Source organism: Hyperolius riggenbachi, chromosome 3 (genome assembly GCF_040937935.1).
Source record: "Hyperolius riggenbachi isolate aHypRig1 chromosome 3, aHypRig1.pri, whole genome shotgun sequence".
NCBI classification, from domain to species: Eukaryota; Metazoa; Chordata; class Amphibia; order Anura; family Hyperoliidae; genus Hyperolius; species Hyperolius riggenbachi.
In genome coordinates, this window is record NC_090648.1 from 72,300,183 (window position 1) to 72,326,716 (window position 26,534).

Genomic DNA, 26,534 nt, shown 5'->3' on the forward strand with positions numbered 1-26,534 from the left:
CACACCGCGAGATAGGAGCCGCTCAAACAGCTAATCTGCATACAATGTTGTACATAGCGTTCCAGCCTGCCGCTGGCCAGCAAGCCCCTGATGAGTCATTTGACGAAACCGGTAGGGCGTGGCCTCAAGCGGCAGGCAGGAAGACGCTGAGAGAGCGGCGGTGAGGACGTCCAGGAGGTTTTATACTATGCGCATATTGATTTTACAGAATGTAAGTGTACTTTTAACATTTTACTAAGGAATAAAAACAGTATTATGCTATGAGGAGCTGTGTATTAGTTCTACAGGGAGAAATTTAAAACGCTGTTGGTAAAGAGTCTCCCATCCTGTGCAACTACCCTGTGCGATCAGAAAGCGCTGTTGGCTGGGCTCTGTGAGGTCAGCATGGAAATCTGGTGAGCGACTACTGGTTATTGTGCACAGTGGTGTGGAAGTTCATAGAGACACAGGGTGTGTAGCGGCCACAGTGGGGAACACTTGCATGTGAACAAGCACGGGTGTAGGTTTTTTGTGAACAGGCTTACACTATGTGCTTTTCAATTTTCCTTATCTGAGGAACTGCGGAAAGAGGTGCTGCAAATACTGGAAAAGTTTGGAGGTGTACTGGAGGGATATCTAGACTCAAGGCATCCATATGATCTGTTGCTGGTCCGTAAAGGTCAGCATATATATCTGGTGAGCAGGAATTTTTCTCATTGGAGTGGGATTGGTGTAAAGTGGAACACACAGTGGGGAGCACGTACCAGTGTTGGGGTGCACCCAAATCTTGTATATATATATGTGGAAAATTTATATACAGGTTCACGCTATGATATGCTATATATTTCTCTGAGGTGATAATGACCCAGGAGTGAAGTGGTGGAAGAAGAAATACAAGGAAAGAATCTTCACCCATACACGAGTTTAGCTGATCTGTGGCAAATCAGCCTTGCAACATTGGTGAGAGTATATATTACTACCAGAGACTTGGAGACGGGTTTTTTCCTTTGCAGCAGTGGGACTGTATGCAGAGTGTTGTTTGATATCAGAGACTGTGGACATTTAATGGTGGAACTGTGTGTAATTCTTTAGGGGATAGAGCGCTGTACAGACATCTAATCAAAAGCATTAGAAAGGTAGCCACCAATCAGCGAAGGCATGGAAAGCGGCCGACATCGGTGTTTTGGCCTGGTGCAAGCGGAGCACGCAAGAGGCTGCAGTTGAGGAAGATAGGGAGAGGACACGAAGCATAACGAAAGGCAGAGAGCATCGCCTGAACAGGGACTTGAACCCTGGACCCTCAGATTAAAAGTCTGATGCTCTACCGACTGAGCTATCCAGGCTCTGAAAAGGTGTGATCACCAGCAGCTCAAAGTTTAGCTACAGTATTGCAAGGCTGGGCGCAAGTTAAGGTCTAGTGCAAGTCATGAGCAGTCTATAGCACCTAGATAGCCGGGAAACAGCAGAATGCGCTGTTGTTTCCTTCAACCATCAGGTTCTTCACCTTGGCTGATTGTTGACACTTTTAAAACAATGGTACACCAGCCAGAAGAAGCTATAGGCCGGCGAAACCTAAATGTCAGCGGTGCTCTGTTTCTGAGCACCCCAACAACGCTTGCAGAAAGAGCTAGCGAGAGGCCACGGGATCGTATCTAGCGCAAATAAATGGAGCTTGTGACCTCCAAATTTTTCAGGCCAGACCTCTGAGAAACAACACTGTTCTCTCTCTTAGGAATGTGGCATTAGAAAAGTTGCAACCTGCAGATGAAAAGTGGACTTTTGTCATTTTAGTCATCCTGCTGGTGTTTATAAATTTGCCAGAGAGTAAGACACTGGACCTCACCCTCATGAAAGAACGCTGACAAGTGAGCATTTTGTTGCCAAGACTGATTTGGAGATAAGAGGTGCTACGAAATGTTGTTATTGTGCCAGCCACGGTACTACCACACGAGCACTGCTCAGTCATCATGCACCTTGAAGATAATCCTTTCTCTGTTGGTAAACACCTTAGTCAGTCTCCGAAGAGACTGTCAAAAATTGCCGATGCTGACTATATTTCAAGTCATCATGGCGGGGTATTGGGAAAAGTTTTCAATTAGCAATAATCACGCCTCGGTTGAACCTCATTGGCTATGATACTGCCACTGCGCAAAGTTAGCCAAGCTAATGCCAGCAAATATCCCCTCTTTCTTGGATAAAGGAATCACCTTAAGGAGAGACAAACGCAGTTTACAGTGTTCCGCTGAGGATCATGGGATGCCATATGCTAATTAGACAGCCACTAAACAAGCATTGTTAATAAGCGGCTAAAGAGTCTTAGCATTTGAAAAGGCGGCAAAGAGGGCAAAACAAAGCCTGCCAGGGATGCCAGCATAGTGTTTTGTGGAGAAGGGTGCCAATTGGGCCAGTCCCGCACTTGTAAAATACATGAAAAATACAATTTGAAAAATGGAGTAATGAGTCTACGTCACTGCCATGTGTGCTGATAATTGGGCCTGTGATTATTGTGCCTGGAAGTACTGGTAAGCTGCGCTGGCTAGAGGTGCTTGGGAGTTGGCCAAAGTCTTGGTGGTTGCAGGTTACTGGAGGAGAGAGATGGTATGTGAGCTGTTAATTTTCTGATGCTCATGGTAAACATGAAGCTCCTTCCATTGCTGCTTTGAGGGTAGATGTGCAGGCTGGAGAAGGGATCCGGCGAATTACTCTAATGCTGGGAATACACGACGACATTTTTCAGTCGATTACTATCCGATCTTATTTCCGATCGACTTTCCGATTCTTATCTTTTCTGATCAATTTCCATTCATTTCTATGAGAAAAAGGATCGATAATAAGATCGGACATGTTGGAAATTATCTATGGAACCATCTAGCTGCTGAAAAAACTTATGGTGTATTCCCAGCATAATGTTGACGGTTTGATGCCTCTTTTATGCATGGAATAATCCATGTTTAATATCACAGCAGAAAAAGTTGAAGAGAAATAGTTTCAAGACGCAGGGAGGCTGTGAGAGTTCGGGGGATGCACAGAAAGCGGCTGATGTTTCGGTTATGGCTTACTGCAAGCAAAGCACGCAAGAGGCAGCAGTTGCAGAGGGAACTCAGGTAGCGGAAGTGATGGCCAATGAGCATGGGGTAAAGGAAAGGCATCGCCTGAACAGGGACTTGAACCCTGGACCCTCAGATTAAAAGTCTGATGCTCTACCGACTGAGCTATCCAGGCCCTGGAAGGTGGGCTTCACCAGCAGCTCAAAAGTCAGTTATTCCAAGCAGGATGGACGGAAGGTCTAGTACATGCCCTGAGCTGGCTATAGCCTGCGACCTCTACATTTTCTAGGTCAGATCTCTGAAAGAATAAAACTGTACTTGATTTGGAAGGTGGCATTAGAAAGGTAGCCACCAATCAGCGAAGGCATGGAAAGCGGCCGACATCGGTGTTTTGGCCTGGTGCAAGCGGAGCACGCAAGAGGCTGCAGTTGAGGAAGATAGGGAGAGGACACGAAGCATAACGAAAGGCAGAGAGCATCGCCTGAACAGGGACTTGAACCCTGGACCCTCAGATCAAAAGTCTGATGCTCTACCGACTGAGCTATCCAGGCTCTGAAAAGGTGCGATCACCAGCAGCTCAAAGTTTAGCTACAGTATTTCCAGGCTGGGCACAAGTTAAGGTCTAGTGCAAGTCATGAGCAGTCTATAGCACCTAGATAGCCGGGAAACAGCAGAATGCGCTGTTGTTTCCTTCAACCATCAGGTTCTTCACCTTGGCTGATTGTTGACACTTTTAAAACAATGGTACACCAGCCAGAAGAAGCTATAGGCCGGCGAAACCTAAATGTCAGCGGTGCTCTGTTTCTGAGCACCCCAACAACGCTTGCAGAAAGAGCTAGCGAGAGGCCACGGGATCATATCTAGCGCAAATAAATGGAGCTTGTGACCTCTAAATTTTTCAGGCCAGACCTCTGAGAAACAACACTGTTCTCTCTCTTAGGAATGTGGCATTAGAAAAGTAGCAACCTGCAGATGAAAAGTGGACTTTTGTCATTTTAGTCATCCTGCTGGTGTTTATAAATTTGCCAGAGAGTAAGACACTGGACCTCACCCTCATGAAAGAACGCTGACAAGTGAGCATTTTGTGGCCAAGACTGATTTGGAGATAAGAGGTGCTACGAAATGTTGTTATTGTGCCAGCCACGGTTCTACCACACGAGCACTGCTCAGTCATCATGCACCTTGAAGATAATCCTTTCTCTGTTGGTAAACACCTTAGTCAGTCTCCGAAGAGACTGTCAAAACTTGCCGATGCTGACTATATTTCAAGTCATCATGGCGGGGTATTGGGAAAAGTTTTCAATTAGCAATAATCACGCCTCGGTTGAACCTCATTGGCTATGATACTGCCACTGCGCAAAGTTAGCCAAGCTAATGCCAGCAAATATCCCCTCTTTCTTGGATAAAGGAATCACCTTAAGGAGAGACAAACGCAGTTTACAGTGTTCCGCTGAGGATCATGGGATGCCATATGCTAATTAGACAGCCACTAAACAAGCATTGTTAATAAGCGGCTAAAGAGTCTTAGCATTTGAAAAGGCGGCAAAGAGGGCAAAACAAAGCCTGCCAGGGATGCCAGCATAGTGTTTTGTGGAGCAGGCTGCCAAGTGGGCCAGTCCCGCACTTGTAAAATACATGAAAAATACAATTTGAAAAATGGAGTAATGAGTCTACGTCACTGCCATGTGTGCTGATAATTGGGCCTGTGATTATTGTGCCTGGAAGTACTGGTAAGCTGCGCTGGCTAGAGGTGCTTGGGAGTTGGCCAAAGTCTTGGTGGTTGCAGGTTACTGGAGAAGAGAGATGGTACGTGAGCTGTTAATTTTCTGATGCTCATGGTAAGCATGAAGCTCCTTCCATTGCTGCTTTGAGGGTAGATGTGCAGGCTGGAGAAGGGATCCGGCGAATTACTCTAATGCTGGGAATACACGACGACATTTTTCAGTCGATTACTATCCGATCTTATTTCCGATCGACTTTCCGATTCTTATCTTTTCTGATCAATTTCCATTCATTTCTATGAGAAAAAGGATCGATAATAAGATCGGACATGTTGGAAATTATCTATGGAACCATCTATCTGCTGAAAAAACGTATGGTGTATTCCCAGCATAATGTTGACGGTTTGATGCCTCTTTTATGCATGGAATAATCCATGTTTAATATCACAGCAGAAAAAGTTGAAGAGAAATAGATTCAAGACGCAGGGAGGCTGTGAGAGTTCGGGGGATGCACAGAAAGCAGCTGATGTTTCGGTTATGGCTTACTGCAAGCAAAGCACGCAAGAGGCAGCAGTTGCAGAGGGAACTCAGGTAGCGGAAGTGATGGCCAATGAGCATGGGGTAAAGGAAAGGCATCGCCTGAACAGGGACTTGAACCCTGGACCCTCAGATTAAAAGTCTGATGCTCTACCGACTGAGCTATCCAGGCCCTGGAAGGTGGGCTTCACCAGCAGCTCAAAAGTCAGTTATTCCAAGCAGGATGGACGGAAGGTCTAGTACATGCCCTGAGCTGGCTATAGCCTGCGACCTCTACATTTTCTAGGTCAGATCTCTGAAAGAATAAAACTGTACTTGATTTGGAAGGTGGCATTAGAAAGGTAGCCACCAATCAGCGAAGGCATGGAAAGCGGCCGACATCAGTGTTTTGGCCTGGTGCAAGCGGAGCACGCAAGAGGCTGCAGTTGAGGAAGATAGGGAGAGGACACGAAGCATAACCAAAGGCAGAGAGCATCGCCTGAACAGGGACTTGAACCCTGGACCCTCAGATTAAAAGTCTGATGCTCTACCGACTGAGCTATCCAGGCTCTGAAAAGGTGCAATCACCAGCAGCTCAAAGTTTAGCTACAGTATTGCAAGGCTGGGCGCAAGTTAAGGTCTAGTGCAAGTCATGAGCAGTCTATAGCACCTAGATAGCCGGGAAACAGCAGAATGCGCTGTTGTTTCCTTCAACCATCAGGTTCTTCACCTTGGCTGATTGTTGACACTTTTAAAACAATGGTACACCAGCCAGAAGAAGCTATAGGCCGGCGAAACCTAAATGTCAGCGGTGCTCTGTTTCTGAGCACCCCAACAACGCTTGCAGAAAGAGCTAGCGAGAGGCCACGGGATCGTATCTAGCGCAAATAAATGGAGCTTGTGACCTCCAAATTTTTCAGGCCAGACCTCTGAGAAACAACACTGTTCTCTCTCTTAGGAATGTGGCATTAGAAAAGTAGCAACCTGCAGATGAAAAGTGGACTTTTGTCATTTTAGTCATCCTGCTGGTGTTTATAAATTTGCCAGAGAGTAAGACACTGGACCTCACCCTCATGAAAGAACGCTGACAAGTGAGCAGTTTGTTGCCAAGACTGATTTGGAGATAAGAGGTGCTACGAAATGTTGTTATTGTGCCAGCCACGGTACTACCACACGAGCACTGCTCAGTCATCATGCACCTTGAAGATAATCCTTTCTCTGTTGGTAAACACCTTAGTCAGTCTCCGAAGAGACTGTCAAAAATTGCCGATGCTGACTATATTTCAAGTCATCATGGCGGGGTATTGGGAAAAGTTTTCAATTAGCAATAATCACGCCTCGGTTGAACCTCATTGGCTATGATACTGCCACTGCGCAAAGTTAGCCAAGCTAAAGCCAGCAAATATCCCCTCTTTCTTGGATAAAGGAATCACCTTAAGGAGAGACAAACGCAGTTTACAGTGTTCCGCTGAGGATCATGGGATGCCATATGCTAATTAGACAGCCACTAAACAAGCATTGTTAATAAGCGGCTAAAGAGTCTTAGCATTTGAAAAGGCGGCAAAGAGGGCAAAACAAAGCCTGCCAGGGATGCCAGCATAGTGTTTTGTGGAGAAGGGTGCCAATTGGGCCAGTCCCGCACTTGTAAAATACATGAAAAATACAATTTGAAAAATGGAGTAATGAGTCTACGTCACTGCCATGTGTGCTGATAATTGGGCCTGTGATTATTGTGCCTGGAAGTACTGGTAAGCTGCGCTGGCTAGAGGTGCTTGGGAGTTGGCCAAAGTCTTGGTGGTTGCAGGTTACTGGAGGAGAGAGATGGTATGTGAGCTGTTAATTTTCTGATGCTCATGGTAAACATGAAGCTCCTTCCATTGCTGCTTTGAGGGTAGATGTGCAGGCTGGAGAAGGGATCCGGCGAATTACTCTAATGCTGGGAATACACGACGACATTTTTCAGTCGATTACTATCCGATCTTATTTCCGATCGACTTTCCGATTCTTATCTTTTCTGATCAATTTCCATTCATTTCTATGAGAAAAAGGATCGATAATAAGATCGGACATGTTGGAAATTATCTATGGAACCATCTATCTTCTGAAAAAACGTATGGTGTATTCCCAGCATAATGTTGACGGTTTGATGCCTCTTTTATGCATGGAATAATCCATGTTTAATATCACAGCAGAAAAAGTTGAAGAGAAATAGATTCAAGACGCAGGGAGGCTGTGAGAGTTCGGGGGATGCACAGAAAGCAGCTGATGTTTCGGTTATGGCTTACTGCAAGCAAAGCACGCAAGAGGCAGCAGTTGCAGAGGGAACTCAGGTAGCGGAAGTGATGGCCAATGAGCATGGGGTAAAGGAAAGGCATCGCCTGAACAGGGACTTGAACCCTGGACCCTCAGATTAAAAGTCTGATGCTCTACCGACTGAGCTATCCAGGCCCTGGAAGGTGGGCTTCACCAGCAGCTCAAAAGTCAGTTATTCCAAGCAGGATGGACGGAAGGTCTAGTACATGCCCTGAGCTGGCTATAGCCTGCGACCTCTACATTTTCTAGGTCAGATCTCTGAAAGAATAAAACTGTACTTGATTTGGAAGGTGGCATTAGAAAGGTAGCCACCAATCAGCGAAGGCATGGAAAGCGGCCGACATCAGTGTTTTGGCCTGGTGCAAGCGGAGCACGCAAGAGGCTGCAGTTGAGGAAGATAGGGAGAGGACACGAAGCATAACCAAAGGCAGAGAGCATCGCCTGAACAGGGACTTGAACCCTGGACCCTCAGATTAAAAGTCTGATGCTCTACCGACTGAGCTATCCAGGCTCTGAAAAGGTGCGATCACCAGCAGCTCAAAGTTTAGCTACAGTATTGCAAGGCTGGGCGCAAGTTAAGGTCTAGTGCAAGTCATGAGCAGTCTATAGCACCTAGATAGCCGGGAAACAGCAGAATGCGCTGTTGTTTCCTTCAACCATCAGGTTCTTCACCTTGGCTGATTGTTGACACTTTTAAAACAATGGTACACCAGCCAGAAGAAGCTATAGGCCGGCGAAACCTAAATGTCAGCGGTGCTCTGTTTCTGAGCACCCCAACAACGCTTGCAGAAAGAGCTAGCGAGAGGCCACGGGATCGTATCTAGCGCAAATAAATGGAGCTTGTGACCTCCAAATTTTTCAGGCCAGACCTCTGAGAAACAACACTGTTCTCTCTCTTAGGAATGTGGCATTAGAAAAGTAGCAACCTGCAGATGAAAAGTGGACTTTTGTCATTTTAGTCATCCTGCTGGTGTTTATAAATTTGCCAGAGAGTAAGACACTGGACCTCACCCTCATGAAAGAACGCTGACAAGTGAGCAGTTTGTTGCCAAGACTGATTTGGAGATAAGAGGTGCTACGAAATGTTGTTATTGTGCCAGCCACGGTACTACCACACGAGCACTGCTCAGTCATCATGCACCTTGAAGATAATCCTTTCTCTGTTGGTAAACACCTTAGTCAGTCTCCGAAGAGACTGTCAAAAATTGCCGATGCTGACTATATTTCAAGTCATCATGGCGGGGTATTGGGAAAAGTTTTCAATTAGCAATAATCACGCCTCGGTTGAACCTCATTGGCTATGATACTGCCACTGCGCAAAGTTAGCCAAGCTAAAGCCAGCAAATATCCCCTCTTTCTTGGATAAAGGAATCACCTTAAGGAGAGACAAACGCAGTTTACAGTGTTCCGCTGAGGATCATGGGATGCCATATGCTAATTAGACAGCCACTAAACAAGCATTGTTAATAAGCGGCTAAAGAGTCTTAGCATTTGAAAAGGCGGCAAAGAGGGCAAAACAAAGCCTGCCAGGGATGCCAGCATAGTGTTTTGTGGAGAAGGGTGCCAATTGGGCCAGTCCCGCACTTGTAAAATACATGAAAAATACAATTTGAAAAATGGAGTAATGAGTCTACGTCACTGCCATGTGTGCTGATAATTGGGCCTGTGATTATTGTGCCTGGAAGTACTGGTAAGCTGCGCTGGCTAGAGGTGCTTGGGAGTTGGCCAAAGTCTTGGTGGTTGCAGGTTACTGGAGGAGAGAGATGGTATGTGAGCTGTTAATTTTCTGATGCTCATGGTAAACATGAAGCTCCTTCCATTGCTGCTTTGAGGGTAGATGTGCAGGCTGGAGAAGGGATCCGGCGAATTACTCTAATGCTGGGAATACACGACGACATTTTTCAGTCGATTACTATCCGATCTTATTTCCGATCGACTTTCCGATTCTTATCTTTTCTGATCAATTTCCATTCATTTCTATGAGAAAAAGGATCGATAATAAGATCGGACATGTTGGAAATTATCTATGGAACCATCTATCTGCTGAAAAAACGTATGGTGTATTCCCAGCATAATGTTGACGGTTTGATGCCTCTTTTATGCATGGAATAATCCATGTTTAATATCACAGCAGAAAAAGTTGAAGAGAAATAGATTCAAGACGCAGGGAGGCTGTGAGAGTTCGGGGGATGCACAGAAAGCAGCTGATGTTTCGGTTATGGCTTACTGCAAGCAAAGCACGCAAGAGGCAGCAGTTGCAGAGGGAACTCAGGTAGCGGAAGTGATGGCCAATGAGCATGGGGTAAAGGAAAGGCATCGCCTGAACAGGGACTTGAACCCTGGACCCTCAGATTAAAAGTCTGATGCTCTACCGACTGAGCTATCCAGGCCCTGGAAGGTGGGCTTCACCAGCAGCTCAAAAGTCAGTTATTCCAAGCAGGATGGACGGAAGGTCTAGTACATGCCCTGAGCTGGCTATAGCCTGCGACCTCTACATTTTCTAGGTCAGATCTCTGAAAGAATAAAACTGTACTTGATTTGGAAGGTGGCATTAGAAAGGTAGCCACCAATCAGCGAAGGCATGGAAAGCGGCCGACATCAGTGTTTTGGCCTGGTGCAAGCGGAGCACGCAAGAGGCTGCAGTTGAGGAAGATAGGGAGAGGACACGAAGCATAACCAAAGGCAGAGAGCATCGCCTGAACAGGGACTTGAACCCTGGACCCTCAGATTAAAAGGCTGATGCTCTACTGACTGAGCTATCCAGGCTCTGAAAAGGTGCGATTACCAGCAGCTCAAAGTTTAGCTACAGTATTGCAAGGCTGGGCGCAAGTTAAGGTCTAGTGCAAGTCATGAGCAGTCTATAGCACCTAGATAGCCGGGAAACAGCAGAATGCGCTGTTGTTTCCTTCAACCATCAGGTTCTTCACCTTGGCTGATTGTTGACACTTTTAAAACAATGGTACACCAGCCAGAAGAAGCTATAGGCCGGCGAAACCTAAATGTCAGCGGTGCTCTGTTTCTGAGCACCCCAACAACGCTTGCAGAAAGAGCTAGCGAGAGGCCACGGGATCGTATCTAGCGCAAATAAATGGAGCTTGTGACCTCCAAATTTTTCAGGCCAGACCTCTGAGAAACAACACTGTTCTCTCTCTTAGGAATGTGGCATTAGAAAAGTAGCAACCTGCAGATGAAAAGTGGACTTTTGTCATTTTAGTCATCCTGCTGGTGTTTATAAATTTGCCAGAGAGTAAGACACTGGACCTCACCCTCATGAAAGAACGCTGACAAGTGAGCATTTTGTGGCCAAGACTGATTTGGAGATAAGAGGTGCTACGAAATGTTGTTATTGTGCCAGCCACGGTTCTACCACACGAGCACTGCTCAGTCATCATGCACCTTGAAGATAATCCTTTCTCTGTTGGTAAACACCTTAGTAAGTCTCCGAAGAGACTGTCAAAACTTGCCGATGCTGACTATATTTCAAGTCATCATGGCGGGGTATTGGGAAAAGTTTTCAATTAGCAATAATCACGCCTCGGTTGAACCTCATTGGCTATGATACTGCCACTGCGCAAAGTTAGCCAAGCTAATGCCAGCAAATATCCCCTCTTTCTTGGATAAAGGAATCACCTTAAGGAGAGACAAACGCAGTTTACAGTGTTCCGCTGAGGATCATGGGATGCCATATGCTAATTAGACAGCCACTAAACAAGCATTGTTAATAAGCGGCTAAAGAGTCTTAGCATTTGAAAAGGCGGCAAAGAGGGCAAAACAAAGCCTGCCAGGGATGCCAGCATAGTGTTTTGTGGAGCAGGCTGCCAAGTGGGCCAGTCCCGCACTTGTAAAATACATGAAAAATACAATTTGAAAAATGGAGTAATGAGTCTACGTCACTGCCATGTGTGCTGATAATTGGGCCTGTGATTATTGTGCCTGGAAGTACTGGTAAGCTGCGCTGGCTAGAGGTGCTTGGGAGTTGGCCAAAGTCTTGGTGGTTGCAGGTTACTGGAGGAGAGAGATGGTACGTGAGCTGTTAATTTTCTGATGCTCATGGTAAGCATGAAGCTCCTTCCATTGCTGCTTTGAGGGTAGATGTGCAGGCTGGAGAAGGGATCCGGCGAATTACTCTAATGCTGGGAATACACGACGACATTTTTCAGTCGATTACTATCCGATCTTATTTCCGATCGACTTTCCGATTCTTATCTTTTCTGATCAATTTCCATTCATTTCTATGAGAAAAAGGATCGATAATAAGATCGGACATGTTGGAAATTATCTATGGAACCATCTATCTGCTGAAAAAACGTATGGTGTATTCCCAGCATAATGTTGACGGTTTGATGCCTCTTTTATGCATGGAATAATCCATGTTTAATATCACAGCAGAAAAAGTTGAAGAGAAATAGATTCAAGACGCAGGGAGGCTGTGAGAGTTCGGGGGATGCACAGAAAGCAGCTGATGTTTCGGTTATGGCTTACTGCAAGCAAAGCACGCAAGAGGCAGCAGTTGCAGAGGGAACTCAGGTAGCGGAAGTGATGGCCAATGAGCATGGGGTAAAGGAAAGGCATCGCCTGAACAGGGACTTGAACCCTGGACCCTCAGATTAAAAGTCTGATGCTCTACCGACTGAGCTATCCAGGCCCTGGAAGGTGGGCTTCACCAGCAGCTCAAAAGTCAGTTATTCCAAGCAGGATGGACGGAAGGTCTAGTACATGCCCTGAGCTGGCTATAGCCTGCGACCTCTACATTTTCTAGGTCAGATCTCTGAAAGAATAAAACTGTACTTGATTTGGAAGGTGGCATTAGAAAGGTAGCCACCAATCAGCGAAGGCATGGAAAGCGGCCGACATCGGTGTTTTGGCCTGGTGCAAGCGGAGCACGCAAGAGGCTGCAGTTGAGGAAGATAGGGAGAGGACACGAAGCATAACGAAAGGCAGAGAGCATCGCCTGAACAGGGACTTGAACCCTGGACCCTCAGATCAAAAGTCTGATGCTCTACCGACTGAGCTATCCAGGCTCTGAAAAGGCGCGATCACCAGCAGCTCAAAGTTTAGCTACAGTATTTCCAGGCTGGGCGCAAGTTAAGGTCTAGTGCAAGTCATGAGCAGTCTATAGCACCTAGATAGCCGGGAAACAGCAGAATGCGCTGTTGTTTCCTTCAACCATCAGGTTCTTCACCTTGGATGATTGTTGACACTTTTAAAACAATGGTACACCAGCCAGAAGAAGCTATAGGCCGGCGAAACCTAAATGTCAGCGGTGCTCTGTTTCTGAGCACCCCAACAACGCTTGCAGAAAGAGCTAGCGAGAGGCCACGGGATCGTATCTAGCGCAAATAAATGGAGCTTGTGACCTCTAAATTTTTCAGGCCAGACCTCTGAGAAACAACACTGTTCTCTCTCTTAGGAATGTGGCATTAGAAAAGTAGCAACCTGCAGATGAAAAGTGGACTTTTGTCATTTTAGTCATCCTGCTGGTGTTTATAAATTTGCCAGAGAGTAAGACACTGGACCTCACCCTCATGAAAGAACGCTGACAAGTGAGCATTTTGTGGCCAAGACTGATTTGGAGATAAGAGGTGCTACGAAATGTTGTTATTGTGCCAGCCACGGTTCTACCACACGAGCACTGCTCAGTCATCATGCACCTTGAAGATAATCCTTTCTCTGTTGGTAAACACCTTAGTAAGTCTCCGAAGAGACTGTCAAAACTTGCCGATGCTGACTATATTTCAAGTCATCATGGCGGGGTATTGGGAAAAGTTTTCAATTAGCAATAATCACGCCTCGGTTGAACCTCATTGGCTATGATACTGCCACTGCGCAAAGTTAGCCAAGCTAATGCCAGCAAATATCCCCTCTTTCTTGGATAAAGGAATCACCTTAAGGAGAGACAAACGCAGTTTACAGTGTTCCGCTGAGGATCATGGGATGCCATATGCTAATTAGACAGCCACTAAACAAGCATTGTTAATAAGCGGCTAAAGAGTCTTAGCATTTGAAAAGGCGGCAAAGAGGGCAAAACAAAGCCTGCCAGGGATGCCAGCATAGTGTTTTGTGGAGCAGGCTGCCAAGTGGGCCAGTCCCGCACTTGTAAAATACATGAAAAATACAATTTGAAAAATGGAGTAATGAGTCTACGTCACTGCCATGTGTGCTGATAATTGGGCCTGTGATTATTGTGCCTGGAAGTACTGGTAAGCTGCGCTGGCTAGAGGTGCTTGGGAGTTGGCCAAAGTCTTGGTGGTTGCAGGTTACTGGAGGAGAGAGATGGTACGTGAGCTGTTAATTTTCTGATGCTCATGGTAAGCATGAAGCTCCTTCCATTGCTGCTTTGAGGGTAGATGTGCAGGCTGGAGAAGGGATCCGGCGAATTACTCTAATGCTGGGAATACACGACGACATTTTTCAGTCGATTACTATCCGATCTTATTTCCGATCGACTTTCCGATTCTTATCTTTTCTGATCAATTTCCATTCATTTCTATGAGAAAAAGGATCGATAATAAGATCGGACATGTTGGAAATTATCTATGGAACCATCTATCTGCTGAAAAAACGTATGGTGTATTCCCAGCATAATGTTGACGGTTTGATGCCTCTTTTATGCATGGAATAATCCATGTTTAATATCACAGCAGAAAAAGTTGAAGAGAAATAGATTCAAGACGCAGGGAGGCTGTGAGAGTTCGGGGGATGCACAGAAAGCAGCTGATGTTTCGGTTATGGCTTACTGCAAGCAAAGCACGCAAGAGGCAGCAGTTGCAGAGGGAACTCAGGTAGCGGAAGTGATGGCCAATGAGCATGGGGTAAAGGAAAGGCATCGCCTGAACAGGGACTTGAACCCTGGACCCTCAGATTAAAAGTCTGATGCTCTACCGACTGAGCTATCCAGGCCCTGGAAGGTGGGCTTCACCAGCAGCTCAAAAGTCAGTTATTCCAAGCAGGATGGACGGAAGGTCTAGTACATGCCCTGAGCTGGCTATAGCCTGCGACCTCTACATTTTCTAGGTCAGATCTCTGAAAGAATAAAACTGTACTTGATTTGGAAGGTGGCATTAGAAAGGTAGCCACCAATCAGCGAAGGCATGGAAAGCGGCCGACATCAGTGTTTTGGCCTGGTGCAAGCGGAGCACGCAAGAGGCTGCAGTTGAGGAAGATAGGGAGAGGACACGAAGCATAACCAAAGGCAGAGAGCATCGCCTGAACAGGGACTTGAACCCTGGACCCTCAGATTAAAAGGCTGATGCTCTACCGACTGAGCTATCCAGGCTCTGAAAAGGTGCGATCACCAGCAGCTCAAAGTTTAGCTACAGTATTGCAAGGCTGGGCGCAAGTTAAGGTCTAGTGCAAGTCATGAGCAGTCTATAGCACCTAGATAGCCGGGAAACAGCAGAATGCGCTGTTGTTTCCTTCAACCATCAGGTTCTTCACCTTGGCTGATTGTTGACACTTTTAAAACAATGGTACACCAGCCAGAAGAAGCTATAGGCCGGCGAAACCTAAATGTCAGCGGTGCTCTGTTTCTGAGCACCCCAACAACGCTTGCAGAAAGAGCTAGCGAGAGGCCACGGGATCGTATCTAGCGCAAATAAATGGAGCTTGTGACCTCCAAATTTTTCAGGCCAGACCTCTGAGAAACAACACTGTTCTCTCTCTTAGGAATGTGGCATTAGAAAAGTAGCAACCTGCAGATGAAAAGTGGACTTTTGTCATTTTAGTCATCCTGCTGGTGTTTATAAATTTGCCAGAGAGTAAGACACTGGACCTCACCCTCATGAAAGAACGCTGACAAGTGAGCAGTTTGTTGCCAAGACTGATTTGGAGATAAGAGGTGCTACGAAATGTTGTTATTGTGCCAGCCACGGTACTACCACACGAGCACTGCTCAGTCATCATGCACCTTGAAGATAATCCTTTCTCTGTTGGTAAACACCTTAGTCAGTCTCCGAAGAGACTGTCAAAAATTGCCGATGCTGACTATATTTCAAGTCATCATGGCGGGGTATTGGGAAAAGTTTTCAATTAGCAATAATCACGCCTCGGTTGAACCTCATTGGCTATGATACTGCCACTGCACAAAGTTAGCCAAGCTAAAGCCAGCAAATATCCCCTCTTTCTTGGATAAAGGAATCACCTTAAGGAGAGACAAACGCAGTTTACAGTGTTCCGCTGAGGATCATGGGATGCCATATGCTAATTAGACAGCCACTAAACAAGCATTGTTAATAAGCGGCTAAAGAGTCTTAGCATTTGAAAAGGCGGCAAAGAGGGCAAAACAAAGCCTGCCAGGGATGCCAGCATAGTGTTTTGTGGAGAAGGGTGCCAATTGGGCCAGTCCCGCACTTGTAAAATACATGAAAAATACAATTTGAAAAATGGAGTAATGAGTCTACGTCACTGCCATGTGTGCTGATAATTGGGCCTGTGATTATTGTGCCTGGAAGTACTGGTAAGCTGCGCTGGCTAGAGGTGCTTGGGAGTTGGCCAAAGTCTTGGTGGTTGCAGGTTACTGGAGGAGAGAGATGGTATGTGAGCTGTTAATTTTCTGATGCTCATGGTAAACATGAAGCTCCTTCCATTGCTGCTTTGAGGGTAGATGTGCAGGCTGGAGAAGGGATCCGGCGAATTACTCTAATGCTGGGAATACACGACGACATTTTTCAGTCGATTACTATCCGATCTTATTTCCGATCGACTTTCCGATTCTTATCTTTTCTGATCAATTTCCATTCATTTCTATGAGAAAAAGGATCGATAATAAGATCGGACATGTTGGAAATTATCTATGGAACCATCTATCTGCTGAAAAAACGTATGGTGTATTCCCAGCATAATGTTGACGGTTTGATGCCTCTTTTATGCATGGAATAATCCATGTTTAATATCACAGCAGAAAAAGTTGAAGAGAAATAGATTCAAGACGCAGGGAGGCTGTGAGAGTTTGGGGGATGCACAGAAAGCAGCTGATGTTTCGGTTATGGCTTACTGCAAGCAAAGCACGCAAGAGGCAGCAGTTGCAGAGGGAACTCAGGTAGCGGAAGTGATGGCCAATGAGCATGGGGTAAAGGAAAGGCATCGCCTGAACAGGGACTTGAACCCTGGACCCTCAGATTAAAAGTCTGATGCTCTACCGACTGAGCTATCCAGGCCCTGGAAGGTGGGCTTCACCAGCAGCTCAAAAGTCAGTTATTCCAAGCAGGATGGACGGAAGGTCTAGTACATGCCCTGAGCTGGCTATAGCCTGCGACCTCTACATTTTCTAGGTCAGATCTCTGAAAGAATAAAACTGTACTTGATTTGGAAGGTGGCATTAGAAAGGTAGCCACCAATCAGCGAAGGCATGGAAAGCGGCCGACATCAGTGTTTTGGCCTGGTGCAAGCGGAGCACGCAAGAGGCTGCAGTTGAGGAAGATAGGGAGAGGACACGAAGCATAACCAAAGGCAGAGAGCATCGCCTGAACAGGGACTTGAACCCTGGACCCTCAGATTAAAAGTCTGATGCTCTACCGACTGAGCTATCCAGGCTCTGAAAAGGTGCGATCACCAGCAGCTCAAAGTTTAGCTACAGTATTGCAAGGCTGGGCGCAAGTTAAGGTCTAGTGCAAGTCATGAGCAGTCTATAGCACCTAGATAGCCGGGAAACAGCAGAATGCGCTGTTGTTTCCTTCAACCATCAGGTTCTTCACCTTGGCTGATTGTTGACACTTTTAAAACAATGGTACACCAGCCAGAAGAAGCTATAGGCCGGCGAAACCTAAATGTCAGCGGTGCTCTGTTTCTGAGCACCCCAACAACGCTTGCAGAAAGAGCTAGCGAGAGGCCACGGGATCGTATCTAGCGCAAATAAATGGAGCTTGTGACCTCCAAATTTTTCAGGCCAGACCTCTGAGAAACAACACTGTTCTCTCTCTTAGGAATGTGGCATTAGAAAAGTAGCAACCTGCAGATGAAAAGTGGACTTTTGTCATTTTAGTCATCCTGCTGGTGTTTATAAATTTGCCAGAGAGTAAGACACTGGACCTCACCCTCATGAAAGAACGCTGACAAGTGAGCAGTTTGTTGCCAAGACTGATTTGGAGATAAGAGGTGCTACGAAATGTTGTTATTGTGCCAGCCACGGTACTACCACACGAGCACTGCTCAGTCATCATGCACCTTGAAGATAATCCTTTCTCTGTTGGTAAACACCTTAGTCAGTCTCCGAAGAGACTGTCAAAAATTGCCGATGCTGACTATATTTCAAGTCATCATGGCGGGGTATTGGGAAAAGTTTTCAATTAGCAATAATCACGCCTCGGTTGAACCTCATTGGCTATGATACTGCCACTGCGCAAAGTTAGCCAAGCTAAAGCCAGCAAATATCCCCTCTTTCTTGGATAAAGGAATCACCTTAAGGAGAGACAAACGCAGTTTACAGTGTTCCGCTGAGGATCATGGGATGCCATATGCTAATTAGACAGCCACTAAACAAGCATTGTTAATAAGCGGCTAAAGAGTCTTAGCATTTGAAAAGGCGGCAAAGAGGGCAAAACAAAGCCTGCCAGGGATGCCAGCATAGTGTTTTGTGGAGAAGGGTGCCAATTGGGCCAGTCCCGCACTTGTAAAATACATGAAAAATACAATTTGAAAAATGGAGTAATGAGTCTACGTCACTGCCATGTGTGCTGATAATTGGGCCTGTGATTATTGTGCCTGGAAGTACTGGTAAGCTGCGCTGGCTAGAGGTGCTTGGGAGTTGGCCAAAGTCTTGGTGGTTGCAGGTTACTGGAGGAGAGAGATGGTATGTGAGCTGTTAATTTTCTGATGCTCATGGTAAACATGAAGCTCCTTCCATTGCTGCTTTGAGGGTAGATGTGCAGGCTGGAGAAGGGATCCGGCGAATTACTCTAATGCTGGGAATACACGACGACATTTTTCAGTCGATTACTATCCGATCTTATTTCCGATCGACTTTCCGATTCTTATCTTTTCTGATCAATTTCCATTCATTTCTATGAGAAAAAGGATCGATAATAAGATCGGACATGTTGGAAATTATCTATGGAACCATCTATCTGCTGAAAAAACGTATGGTGTATTCCCAGCATAATGTTGACGGTTTGATGCCTCTTTTATGCATGGAATAATCCATGTTTAATATCACAGCAGAAAAAGTTGAAGAGAAATAGATTCAAGACGCAGGGAGGCTGTGAGAGTTCGGGGGATGCACAGAAAGCAGCTGATGTTTCGGTTATGGCTTACTGCAAGCAAAGCACGCAAGAGGCAGCAGTTGCAGAGGGAACTCAGGTAGCGGAAGTGATGGCCAATGAGCATGGGGTAAAGGAAAGGCATCGCCTGAACAGGGACTTGAACCCTGGACCCTCAGATTAAAAGTCTGATGCTCTACCAACTGAGCTATCCAGGCCCTGGAAGGTGGGCTTCACCAGCAGCTCAAAAGTCAGTTATTCCAAGCAGGATGGACGGAAGGTCTAGTACATGCCCTGAGCTGGCTATAGCCTGCGACCTCTACATTTTCTAGGTCAGATCTCTGAAAGAATAAAACTGTACTTGATTTGGAAGGTGGCATTAGAAAGGTAGCCACCAATCAGCGAAGGCATGGAAAGCGGCCGACATCGGTGTTTTGGCCTGGTGCAAGCGGAGCACGCAAGAGGCTGCAGTTGAGGAAGATAGGGAGAGGACACGAAGCATAACGAAAGGCAGAGAGCATCGCCTGAACAGGGACTTGAACCCTGGACCCTCAGATTAAAAGTCTGATGCTCTACCGACTGAGCTATCCAGGCTCTGAAAAGGTGCGATCACCAGCAGCTCAAAGTTTAGCTACAGTATTTCCAGGCTGGGCGCAAGTTAAGGTCTAGTGCAAGTCATGAGCAGTCTATAGCACCTAGATAGCCGGGAAACAGCAGAATGCGCTGTTGTTTCCTTCAACCATCAGGTTCTTCACCTTGGCTGATTGTTGACACTTTTAAAACAATGGTACACCAGCCAGAAGAAGCTATAGGCCGGCGAAACCTAAATGTCAGCGGTGCTCTGTTTCTGAGCACCCCAACAACGCTTGCAGAAAGAGCTAGCGAGAGGCCACGGGATCGTATCTAGCGCAAATAAATGGAGCTTGTGACCTCCAAATTTTTCAGGCCAGACCTCTGAGAAACAACACTGTTCTCTCTCTTAGGAATGTGGCATTAGAAAAGTAGCAACCTGCAGATGAAAAGTGGACTTTTGTCATTTTAGTCATCCTGCTGGTGTTTATAAATTTGCCAGAGAGTAAGACACTGGACCTCACCCTCATGAAAGAACGCTGACAAGTGAGCATTTTGTGGCCAAGACTGATTTGGAGATAAGAGGTGCTACGAAATGTTGTTATTGTGCCAGCCACGGTTCTACCACACGAGCACTGCTCAGTCATCATGCACCTTGAAGATAATCCTTTCTCTGTTGGTAAACACCTTAGTCAGTCTCCGAAGAGACTGTCAAAAATTGCCGATGCTGACTATATTTCAAGTCATCATGGCGGGGTATTGGGAAAAGTTTTCAATTAGCAATAATCACGCCTCGGTTGAACCTTATTGGCTATGATACTGCCACTGCGCAAAGTTAGCCAAGCTAATGCCAGCAAATATCCCCTCTTTCTTGGATAAAGGAATCACCTTAAGGAGAGACAAACGCAGTTTACAGTGTTCCGCTGAGGATCATGGGATGCCATATGCTAATTAGACAGCCACTAAACAAGCATTGTTAATAAGCGGCTAAAGAGTCTTAGCATTTGAAAAGGCGGCAAAGAGGGCAAAACAAAGCCTGCCAGGGATGCCAGCATAGTGTTTTGTGGAGCAGGCTGCCAAGTGGGCCAGTCCCGCACTTGTAAAATACATGAAAAATACAATTTGAAAAATGGAGTAATGAGTCTACGTCACTGCCATGTGTGCTGATAATTGGGCCTGTGATTATTGTGCCTGGAAGTACTGGTAAGCTGCGCTGGCTAGAGGTGCTTGGGAGTTGGCCAAAGTCTTGGTGGTTGCAGGTTACTGGAGGAGAGAGATGGTACGTGAGCTGTTAATTTTCTGATGCTCATGGTAAGCATGAAGCTCCTTCCATTGCTGCTTTGAGGGTAGATGTGCAGGCTGGAGAAGGGATCCGGCGAATTACTCTAATGCTGGGAATACACGACGACATTTTTCAGTCGATTACTATCCGATCTTATTTCCGATCGACTTTCCGATTCTTATCTTTTCTGATCAATTTCCATTCATTTCTATGAGAAAAAGGATCGATAATAAGATCGGACATGTTGGAAATTATCTATGGAACCATCTATCTGCTGAAAAAACGTATGGTGTATTCCCAGCATAATGTTGACGGTTTGATGCCTCTTTTATGCATGGAATAATCCATGTTTAATATCACAGCAGAAAAAGTTGAAGAGAAATAGATTCAAGACGCAGGGAGGCTGTGAGAGTTCGGGGGATGCACAGAAAGCAGCTGATGTTTCGGTTATGGCTTACTGCAAGCAAAGCACGCAAGAGGCAGCAGTTGCAGAGGGAACTCAGGTAGCGGAAGTGATGGCCAATGAGCATGGGGTAAAGGAAAGGCATCGCCTGAACAGGGACTTGAACCCTGGACCCTCAGATTAAAAGTCTGATGCTCTACCGACTGAGCTATCCAGGCCCTGGAAGGTGGGCTTCACCAGCAGCTCAAAAGTCAGTTATTCCAAGCAGGATGGACGGAAGGTCTAGTACATGCCCTGAGCTGGCTATAGCCTGCGACCTCTACATTTTCTAGGTCAGATCTCTGAAAGAATAAAACTGTACTTGATTTGGAAGGTGGCATTAGAAAGGTAGCCACCAATCAGCGAAGGCATGGAAAGCGGCCGACATCGGTGTTTTGGCCTGGTGCAAGCGGAGCACGCAAGAGGCTGCAGTTGAGGAAGATAGGGAGAGGACACGAAGCATAACGAAAGGCAGAGAGCATCGCCTGAACAGGGACTTGAACCCTGGACCCTCAGATTAAAAGTCTGATGCTCTACCGACTGAGCTATCCAGGCTCTGAAAAGGTGCGATCACCAGCAGCTCAAAGTTTAGCTACAGTATTGCAAGGCTGGGCGCAAGTTAAGGTCTAGTGCAAGTCATGAGCAGTCTATAGCACCTAGATAGCCGGGAAACAGCAGAATGCGCTGTTGTTTCCTTCAACCATCAGGTTCTTCACCTTGGCTGATTGTTGACACTTTTAAAACAATGGTACACCAGCCAGAAGAAGCTATAGGCCGGCGAAACCTAAATGTCAGCGGTGCTCTGTTTCTGAGCACCCCAACAACGCTTGCAGAAAGAGCTAGCGAGAGGCCACGGGATCGTATCTAGCGCAAATAAATGGAGCTTGTGACCTCCAAATTTTTCAGGCCAGACCTCTGAGAAACAACACTGTTCTCTCTCTTAGGAATGTGGCATTAGAAAAGTAGCAACCTGCAGATGAAAAGTGGACTTTTGTCATTTTAGTCATCCTGCTGGTGTTTATAAATTTGCCAGAGAGTAAGACACTGGACCTCACCCTCATGAAAGAACGCTGACAAGTGAGCATTTTGTGGCCAAGACTGATTTGGAGATAAGAGGTGCTACGAAATGTTGTTATTGTGCCAGCCACGGTTCTACCACACGAGCACTGCTCAGTCATCATGCACCTTGAAGATAATCCTTTCTCTGTTGGTAAACACCTTAGTCAGTCTCCGAAGAGACTGTCAAAACTTGCCGATGCTGACTATATTTCAAGTCATCATGGCGGGGTATTGGGAAAAGTTTTCAATTAGCAATAATCACGCCTCGGTTGAACCTCATTGGCTATGATACTGCCACTGCGCAAAGTTAGCCAAACTAATGCCAGCAAATATCCCCTCTTTCTTGGATAAAGGAATCACCTTAAGGAGAGACAAACGCAGTTTACAGTGTTCCGCTGAGGATCATGGGATGCCATATGCTAATTAGACAGCCACTAAACAAGCATTGTTAATAAGCGGCTAAAGAGTCTTAGCATTTGAAAAGGCGGCAAAGAGGGCAAAACAAAGCCTGCCAGGGATGCCAGCATAGTGTTTTGTGGAGCAGGCTGCCAAGTGGGCCAGTCCCGCACTTGTAAAATACATGAAAAATACAATTTGAAAAATGGAGTAATGAGTCTACGTCACTGCCATGTGTGCTGATAATTGGGCCTGTGATTATTGTGCCTGGAAGTACTGGTAAGCTGCGCTGGCTAGAGGTGCTTGGGAGTTGGCCAAAGTCTTGGTGGTTGCAGGTTACTGGAGGAGAGAGATGGTACGTGAGCTGTTAATTTTCTGATGCTCATGGTAAGCATGAAGCTCCTTCCATTGCTGCTTTGAGGGTAGATGTGCAGGCTGGAGAAGGGATCCGGCGAATTACTCTAATGCTGGGAATACACGACGACATTTTTCAGTCGATTACTATCCGATCTTATTTCCGATCGACTTTCCGATTCTTATCTTTTCTGATCAATTTCCATTCATTTCTATGAGAAAAAGGATCGATAATAAGATCGGACATGTTGGAAATTATCTATGGAACCATCTATCTGCTGAAAAAACGTATGGTGTATTCCCAGCATAATGTTGACGGTTTGATGCCTCTTTTATGCATGGAATAATCCATGTTTAATATCACAGCAGAAAAAGTTGAAGAGAAATAGATTCAAGACGCAGGGAGGCTGTGAGAGTTCGGGGGATGCACAGAAAGCAGCTGATGTTTCGGTTATGGCTTACTGCAAGCAAAGCACGCAAGAGGCAGCAGTTGCAGAGGGAACTCAGGTAGCGGAAGTGATGGCCAATGAGCATGGGGTAAAGGAAAGGCATCGCCTGAACAGGGACTTGAACCCTGGACCCTCAGATTAAAAGTCTGATGCTCTACCGACTGAGCTATCCAGGCCCTGGAAGGTGGGCTTCACCAGCAGCTCAAAAGTCAGTTATTCCAAGCAGGATGGACGGAAGGTCTAGTACATGCCCTGAGCTGGCTATAGCCTGCGACCTCTACATTTTCTAGGTCAGATCTCTGAAAGAATAAAACTGTACTTGATTTGGAAGGTGGCATTAGAAAGGTAGCCACCAATCAGCGAAGGCATGGAAAGCGGCCGACATCAGTGTTTTGGCCTGGTGCAAGCGGAGCACGCAAGAGGCTGCAGTTGAGGAAGATAGGGAGAGGACACGAAGCATAACCAAAGGCAGAGAGCATCGCCTGAACAGGGACTTGAACCCTGGACCCTCAGATTAAAAGGCTGATGCTCTACCGACTGAGCTATCCAGGCTCTGAAAAGGTGCGATCACCAGCAGCTCAAAGTTTAGCTACAGTATTGCAAGGCTGGGCGCAAGTTAAGGTCTAGTGCAAGTCATGAGCAGTCTATAGCACCTAGATAGCCGGGAAACAGCAGAATGCGCTGTTGTTTCCTTCAACCATCAGGTTCTTCACCTTGGCTGATTGTTGACACTTTTAAAACAATGGTACACCAGCCAGAAGAAGCTATAGGCCGGCGAAACCTAAATGTCAGCGGTGCTCTGTTTCTGAGCACCCCAACAACGCTTGCAGAAAGAGCTAGCGAGAGGCCACGGGATCGTATCTAGCGCAAATAAATGGAGCTTGTGACCTCCAAATTTTTCAGGCCAGACCTCTGAGAAACAACACTGTTCTCTCTCTTAGGAATGTGGCATTAGAAAAGTAGCAACCTGCAGATGAAAAGTGGACTTTTGTCATTTTAGTCATCCTGCTGGTGTTTATAAATTTGCCAGAGAGTAAGACACTGGACCTCACCCTCATGAAAGAACGCTGACAAGTGAGCAGTTTGTTGCCAAGACTGATTTGGAGATAAGAGGTGCTACGAAATGTTGTTATTGTGCCAGCCACGGTACTACCACACGAGCACTGCTCAGTCATCATGCACCTTGAAGATAATCCTTTCTCTGTTGGTAAACACCTTAGTCAGTCTCCGAAGAGACTGTCAAAACTTGCCGATGCTGACTATATTTCAAGTCATCATGGCGGGGTATTGGGAAAAGTTTTCAATTAGCAATAATCACGCCTCGGTTGAACCTCATTGGTTATGATACTGCCACTGCGCAAAGTTAGCCAAGCTAATGCCAGCAAATATCCCCTCTTTCTTGGATAAAGGAATCACCTTAAGGAGAGACAAACGCAGTTTACAGTGTTCCGCTGAGGATCATGGGATGCCATATGCTAATTAGACAGCCACTAAACAAGCATTGTTAATAAGCGGCTAAAGAGTCTTAGCATTTGAAAAGGCGGCAAAGAGGGCAAAACAAAGCCTGCCAGGGATGCCAGCATAGTGTTTTGTGGAGAAGGGTGCCAATTGGGCCAGTCCCGCACTTGTAAAATACATGAAAAATACAATTTGAAAAATGGAGTAATGAGTCTACGTCACTGCCATGTGTGCTGATAATTGGGCCTGTGATTATTGTGCCTGGAAGTACTGGTAAGCTGCGCTGGCTAGAGGTGCTTGGGAGTTGGCCAAAGTCTTGGTGGTTGCAGGTTACTGGAGGAGAGAGATGGTATGTGAGCTGTTAATTTTCTGATGCTCATGGTAAACATGAAGCTCCTTCCATTGCTGCTTTGAGGGTAGATGTGCAGGCTGGAGAAGGGATCCGGCGAATTACTCTAATGCTGGGAATACACGACGACATTTTTCAGTCGATTACTATCCGATCTTATTTCCGATCGACTTTCTGATTCATATCTTTTCTGATCAATTTCCATTCATTTCTATGAGAAAAAGGATCGATAATAAGATCGGACATGTTGGAAATTATCTATGGAACCATCTATCTGCTGAAAAAACGTATGGTGTATTCCCAGCATAATGTTGACGGTTTGATTCCTCTTTTATGCATGGAATAATCCATGTTTAATATCACAGCAGAAAAAGTTGAAGAGAAATAGATTCAAGACGCAGGGAGGCTGTGAGAGTTCGGGGGATGCACAGAAAGCAGCTGATGTTTCGGTTATGGCTTACTGCAAGCAAAGCACGCAAGAGGCAGCAGTTGCAGAGGGAACTCAGGTAGCGGAAGTGATGGCCAATGAGCATGGGGTAAAGGAAAGGCATCGCCTGAACAGGGACTTGAACCCTGGACCCTCAGATTAAAAGTCTGATGCTCTACCGACTGAGCTATCCAGGCCCTGGAAGGTGGGCTTCACCAGCAGCTCAAAAGTCAGTTATTCCAAGCAGGATGGACGGAAGGTCTAGTACATGCCCTGAGCTGGCTATAGCCTGCGACCTCTACATTTTCTAGGTCAGATCTCTGAAAGAATAAAACTGTACTTGATTTGGAAGGTGGCATTAGAAAGGTAGCCACCAATCAGCGAAGGCATGGAAAGCGGCCGACATCGGTGTTTTGGCCTGGTGCAAGCGGAGCACGCAAGAGGCTGCAGTTGAGGAAGATAGGGAGAGGACACGAAGCATAACCAAAGGCAGAGCGCATCGCCTGAACAGGGACTTGAACCCTGGACCCTCAGATTAAAAGTCTGATGCTCTACCGACTGAGCTATCCAGGCTCTGGAAAGGTGCGATCACCAGCAGCTCAAAGTTTAGCTACAGTATTGCAAGGCTGGGCGCAAGTTAAGGTCTAGTGCAAGTCATGAGCAGTCTATAGCACCTAGATAGCCGGGAAACAGCAGAATGCGCTGTTGTTTCCTTCAACCATCAGGTTCTTCACCTTGGCTGATTGTTGACACTTTTAAAACAATGGTACACCAGCCAGAAGAAGCTATAGGCCGGCGAAACCTAAATGTCAGCGGTGCTCTGTTTCTGAGCACCCCAACAACGCTTGCAGAAAGAGCTAGCGAGAGGCCACGGGATCGTATCTAGCGCAAATAAATGGAGCTTGTGACCTCCAAATTTTTCAGGCCAGACCTCTGAGAAACAACACTGTTCTCTCTCTTAGGAATGTGGCATTAGAAAA

At 46.2% G+C, this 26,534-nt stretch overlaps 34 non-coding genes across 34 annotated transcripts; all 34 read right to left on the reverse strand.

Annotated features, from left to right (window-relative positions):
• Positions 1 to 1,249: 1,249 nt before the first annotated feature.
• TRNAK-UUU (transfer RNA lysine (anticodon UUU)) lies at positions 1,250 to 1,322 on the reverse strand. The gene has a single exon. It is a non-coding gene; the product is annotated as a tRNA-Lys (tRNA).
• A 672-nt stretch (positions 1,323 to 1,994) lies between these two features.
• On the reverse strand, positions 1,995 to 2,135 carry LOC137564616 (U4 spliceosomal RNA). The gene has a single exon (XR_011030708.1). It is a non-coding gene; the product is annotated as a U4 spliceosomal RNA (small nuclear RNA).
• Positions 2,136 to 3,128: 993 nt separating this feature from the next.
• On the reverse strand, positions 3,129 to 3,201 carry TRNAK-UUU (transfer RNA lysine (anticodon UUU)). Its single transcript has one exon. It is a non-coding gene; the product is annotated as a tRNA-Lys (tRNA).
• A 303-nt stretch (positions 3,202 to 3,504) lies between these two features.
• TRNAK-UUU (transfer RNA lysine (anticodon UUU)) lies at positions 3,505 to 3,577 on the reverse strand. Its single transcript has one exon. It is a non-coding gene; the product is annotated as a tRNA-Lys (tRNA).
• Positions 3,578 to 4,249: 672 nt separating this feature from the next.
• On the reverse strand, positions 4,250 to 4,390 carry LOC137564738 (U4 spliceosomal RNA). Its single transcript, XR_011030815.1, has one exon. It is a non-coding gene; the product is annotated as a U4 spliceosomal RNA (small nuclear RNA).
• A 993-nt stretch (positions 4,391 to 5,383) lies between these two features.
• On the reverse strand, positions 5,384 to 5,456 carry TRNAK-UUU (transfer RNA lysine (anticodon UUU)). The gene has a single exon. It is a non-coding gene; the product is annotated as a tRNA-Lys (tRNA).
• A 303-nt stretch (positions 5,457 to 5,759) lies between these two features.
• On the reverse strand, positions 5,760 to 5,832 carry TRNAK-UUU (transfer RNA lysine (anticodon UUU)). The gene has a single exon. It is a non-coding gene; the product is annotated as a tRNA-Lys (tRNA).
• A 672-nt stretch (positions 5,833 to 6,504) lies between these two features.
• On the reverse strand, positions 6,505 to 6,645 carry LOC137564617 (U4 spliceosomal RNA). The gene has a single exon (XR_011030709.1). It is a non-coding gene; the product is annotated as a U4 spliceosomal RNA (small nuclear RNA).
• Positions 6,646 to 7,638: 993 nt separating this feature from the next.
• On the reverse strand, positions 7,639 to 7,711 carry TRNAK-UUU (transfer RNA lysine (anticodon UUU)). The gene has a single exon. It is a non-coding gene; the product is annotated as a tRNA-Lys (tRNA).
• Positions 7,712 to 8,014: 303 nt separating this feature from the next.
• Positions 8,015 to 8,087, reverse strand: TRNAK-UUU (transfer RNA lysine (anticodon UUU)). The gene has a single exon. It is a non-coding gene; the product is annotated as a tRNA-Lys (tRNA).
• Positions 8,088 to 8,759: 672 nt separating this feature from the next.
• On the reverse strand, positions 8,760 to 8,900 carry LOC137564618 (U4 spliceosomal RNA). Its single transcript, XR_011030710.1, has one exon. It is a non-coding gene; the product is annotated as a U4 spliceosomal RNA (small nuclear RNA).
• Positions 8,901 to 9,893: 993 nt separating this feature from the next.
• TRNAK-UUU (transfer RNA lysine (anticodon UUU)) lies at positions 9,894 to 9,966 on the reverse strand. The gene has a single exon. It is a non-coding gene; the product is annotated as a tRNA-Lys (tRNA).
• A 303-nt stretch (positions 9,967 to 10,269) lies between these two features.
• TRNAK-UUU (transfer RNA lysine (anticodon UUU)) lies at positions 10,270 to 10,342 on the reverse strand. The gene has a single exon. It is a non-coding gene; the product is annotated as a tRNA-Lys (tRNA).
• A 672-nt stretch (positions 10,343 to 11,014) lies between these two features.
• On the reverse strand, positions 11,015 to 11,155 carry LOC137564740 (U4 spliceosomal RNA). The gene has a single exon (XR_011030816.1). It is a non-coding gene; the product is annotated as a U4 spliceosomal RNA (small nuclear RNA).
• Positions 11,156 to 12,148: 993 nt separating this feature from the next.
• TRNAK-UUU (transfer RNA lysine (anticodon UUU)) lies at positions 12,149 to 12,221 on the reverse strand. The gene has a single exon. It is a non-coding gene; the product is annotated as a tRNA-Lys (tRNA).
• Positions 12,222 to 12,524: 303 nt separating this feature from the next.
• TRNAK-UUU (transfer RNA lysine (anticodon UUU)) lies at positions 12,525 to 12,597 on the reverse strand. Its single transcript has one exon. It is a non-coding gene; the product is annotated as a tRNA-Lys (tRNA).
• A 672-nt stretch (positions 12,598 to 13,269) lies between these two features.
• On the reverse strand, positions 13,270 to 13,410 carry LOC137564741 (U4 spliceosomal RNA). Its single transcript, XR_011030817.1, has one exon. It is a non-coding gene; the product is annotated as a U4 spliceosomal RNA (small nuclear RNA).
• A 993-nt stretch (positions 13,411 to 14,403) lies between these two features.
• TRNAK-UUU (transfer RNA lysine (anticodon UUU)) lies at positions 14,404 to 14,476 on the reverse strand. Its single transcript has one exon. It is a non-coding gene; the product is annotated as a tRNA-Lys (tRNA).
• A 303-nt stretch (positions 14,477 to 14,779) lies between these two features.
• On the reverse strand, positions 14,780 to 14,852 carry TRNAK-UUU (transfer RNA lysine (anticodon UUU)). The gene has a single exon. It is a non-coding gene; the product is annotated as a tRNA-Lys (tRNA).
• Positions 14,853 to 15,524: 672 nt separating this feature from the next.
• On the reverse strand, positions 15,525 to 15,665 carry LOC137564656 (U4 spliceosomal RNA). Its single transcript, XR_011030744.1, has one exon. It is a non-coding gene; the product is annotated as a U4 spliceosomal RNA (small nuclear RNA).
• A 993-nt stretch (positions 15,666 to 16,658) lies between these two features.
• Positions 16,659 to 16,731, reverse strand: TRNAK-UUU (transfer RNA lysine (anticodon UUU)). The gene has a single exon. It is a non-coding gene; the product is annotated as a tRNA-Lys (tRNA).
• A 303-nt stretch (positions 16,732 to 17,034) lies between these two features.
• TRNAK-UUU (transfer RNA lysine (anticodon UUU)) lies at positions 17,035 to 17,107 on the reverse strand. The gene has a single exon. It is a non-coding gene; the product is annotated as a tRNA-Lys (tRNA).
• Positions 17,108 to 17,779: 672 nt separating this feature from the next.
• LOC137564620 (U4 spliceosomal RNA) lies at positions 17,780 to 17,920 on the reverse strand. Its single transcript, XR_011030711.1, has one exon. It is a non-coding gene; the product is annotated as a U4 spliceosomal RNA (small nuclear RNA).
• Positions 17,921 to 18,913: 993 nt separating this feature from the next.
• Positions 18,914 to 18,986, reverse strand: TRNAK-UUU (transfer RNA lysine (anticodon UUU)). Its single transcript has one exon. It is a non-coding gene; the product is annotated as a tRNA-Lys (tRNA).
• Positions 18,987 to 19,289: 303 nt separating this feature from the next.
• On the reverse strand, positions 19,290 to 19,362 carry TRNAK-UUU (transfer RNA lysine (anticodon UUU)). Its single transcript has one exon. It is a non-coding gene; the product is annotated as a tRNA-Lys (tRNA).
• A 672-nt stretch (positions 19,363 to 20,034) lies between these two features.
• On the reverse strand, positions 20,035 to 20,175 carry LOC137564725 (U4 spliceosomal RNA). The gene has a single exon (XR_011030805.1). It is a non-coding gene; the product is annotated as a U4 spliceosomal RNA (small nuclear RNA).
• Positions 20,176 to 21,168: 993 nt separating this feature from the next.
• Positions 21,169 to 21,241, reverse strand: TRNAK-UUU (transfer RNA lysine (anticodon UUU)). Its single transcript has one exon. It is a non-coding gene; the product is annotated as a tRNA-Lys (tRNA).
• Positions 21,242 to 21,544: 303 nt separating this feature from the next.
• TRNAK-UUU (transfer RNA lysine (anticodon UUU)) lies at positions 21,545 to 21,617 on the reverse strand. Its single transcript has one exon. It is a non-coding gene; the product is annotated as a tRNA-Lys (tRNA).
• A 672-nt stretch (positions 21,618 to 22,289) lies between these two features.
• On the reverse strand, positions 22,290 to 22,430 carry LOC137564742 (U4 spliceosomal RNA). Its single transcript, XR_011030818.1, has one exon. It is a non-coding gene; the product is annotated as a U4 spliceosomal RNA (small nuclear RNA).
• Positions 22,431 to 23,423: 993 nt separating this feature from the next.
• TRNAK-UUU (transfer RNA lysine (anticodon UUU)) lies at positions 23,424 to 23,496 on the reverse strand. The gene has a single exon. It is a non-coding gene; the product is annotated as a tRNA-Lys (tRNA).
• Positions 23,497 to 23,799: 303 nt separating this feature from the next.
• Positions 23,800 to 23,872, reverse strand: TRNAK-UUU (transfer RNA lysine (anticodon UUU)). The gene has a single exon. It is a non-coding gene; the product is annotated as a tRNA-Lys (tRNA).
• Positions 23,873 to 24,544: 672 nt separating this feature from the next.
• On the reverse strand, positions 24,545 to 24,685 carry LOC137564812 (U4 spliceosomal RNA). The gene has a single exon (XR_011030883.1). It is a non-coding gene; the product is annotated as a U4 spliceosomal RNA (small nuclear RNA).
• A 993-nt stretch (positions 24,686 to 25,678) lies between these two features.
• On the reverse strand, positions 25,679 to 25,751 carry TRNAK-UUU (transfer RNA lysine (anticodon UUU)). Its single transcript has one exon. It is a non-coding gene; the product is annotated as a tRNA-Lys (tRNA).
• A 303-nt stretch (positions 25,752 to 26,054) lies between these two features.
• TRNAK-UUU (transfer RNA lysine (anticodon UUU)) lies at positions 26,055 to 26,127 on the reverse strand. Its single transcript has one exon. It is a non-coding gene; the product is annotated as a tRNA-Lys (tRNA).
• Between the last annotated feature and the right edge of the window lie 407 nt (positions 26,128 to 26,534).